Source organism: Octodon degus, unplaced genomic scaffold (genome assembly GCF_000260255.1).
Source record: "Octodon degus isolate 3935 unplaced genomic scaffold, OctDeg1.0 scaffold00136, whole genome shotgun sequence".
NCBI classification, from domain to species: domain Eukaryota; kingdom Metazoa; phylum Chordata; class Mammalia; order Rodentia; family Octodontidae; genus Octodon; species Octodon degus.
The window spans coordinates 5,669,730-5,671,517 of NW_004524712.1; positions in this window are offsets into that span (position 1 = coordinate 5,669,730).

The following is a 1,788-nucleotide window of genomic DNA, read 5'->3' on the forward strand; positions in this document are numbered from 1 at the left end:
GGGGGGAGGGAGGGAGGGGGGAGGGAGGGAAGGAAGGAAGGAAGGAAGGAAGGAAGGAAGACATTTTGTTCCAAATTCTCAGTTGCCTCACACACGTCCCCAAAAAATCAGAAGTCAAGACAAACACGTGCACACGGGCCCAGCTGGTCATCCATGTGCCCAGTGAACTGGCAGGCAGATGGCAAGAGAAGGGCAGAGGCAGGTCTGCCCAGACACACAGGTTCACGTAGGCAGCTTCTTAATGCCAGCACACAAGTCCTGACTCCGGAAATTACCAGCATCTGCAATGACAAAGAACAGACCAGCCCAGTGACCTTGAAGCTGACATCCCTCTGGACACATTAGCTGTGGTGAAGTCTGCCCTACTGTGGTGACCTGCCCCCCTCCCCACATTGCTCAAAGGTCCCCTTGTGCCAATGCTGGGGGACAGTCTTTGGACATAGGACAAACAAAACAAACAGGCCCTTGCCCCTGGTCCAGGAAATGACCAAGAGCAGCAGACCTCGGCGACCTTCCTTCAGGTCCCTGCCATCTCTCCAGCCATACCCTGGGAACTAGGTCCTGCGAGGTTTGGTCAGTGGTAGGAAACGTGGGAGAATAAAGGTCCAAATGAGCCCCAGGGAGCTTGGGGAGCAGGAAAATCACTGAACTCGAGTCAGACACCCGGGGCTGGAGGGCTGACTTTGCTACTTCATAGCAGTATGACCTTGAGGCATTATATAAGCTTTCTGAATTTCAGCTCCCAGGTTTGACAACCTGATGCACTAAACTTTGCACAGCAGCATGTGACAGTGTGTTACCCCTGCTAAATACTCTATGCACATCCCTTGCCGTGACTCACTCTGCATAACACTAAAGTCGGAGATCACCAGGGACCGGTCCATCCAGACAGAGTGAGCCACTGGAATCACCAGCCCAAGTGGCAGCACGGGGGTGCATACCCTTCCCTCCAGTGGTGGAGGAACCACATGGGCTCTGACATGCAGATGCTGGGTGCCCAGGTGCTCTCTGGCGATGGGGGAAGATGAATACTGCCTGAAGCCCAGTGCAGACCCGAGGTCATCACTCCTGCCCTTAGGCAAGGGCTCTCCAACAGGGGACTCTGTTCACTAAATGGGAGTTGGCATTGATTCCAAAACTACCTGTGTCAGAACCTCCCTTTGGCCCTTTACTCAGCATCGGTTCTTTTATTTTATTTATTTTATTTTAATGCATTTGGTGCAGGGTCTCACTATGCAGCTCAGACTTATAGTGATCCTTCTGCTTCAGTCTCTCCAACGCTGGGATTACAGGAGTGCGCCACCATGCCCGGGCCCTGACCAGCTCAGCCTGCCCAGGGGCAGGACCAGCATGGCATGTGATGTGGAATATCAAACCCTGGTCCCTGAGCTAGCCTAAGCAGGCACTGAGTCTGCTGAGCTATCTCACCTGCCCACAGTACAGGTTATTGTGCGATCACAGAATCAAGGAAAAGCAGCCAGGGCTTGCCCTTGGCCCTGTGGCTCTCCCTCCACTTAATAACCTTGCCCTTTGCCTCCGCTACACGGTGAAACAGAAGTGATACAGCGCATGTCCGGTTTGTGCGCAGCCCGCAGCCCACCTGTGCAGACCTCACATTGTCCCATGGCCCTCCACAGAAGAGGAAGACCCCCTCTTAACTGCTTTTACCAGTACCTTTGGGACCTGGTTTCTTCCTTTAAAAGAACACGAGGACTAGTGGCTCCAGGCTCCCTAGGGACAGTGATTCTGAGCAAGAGCGGCTGGTGGGTATTTTGAGATGCAACTAAA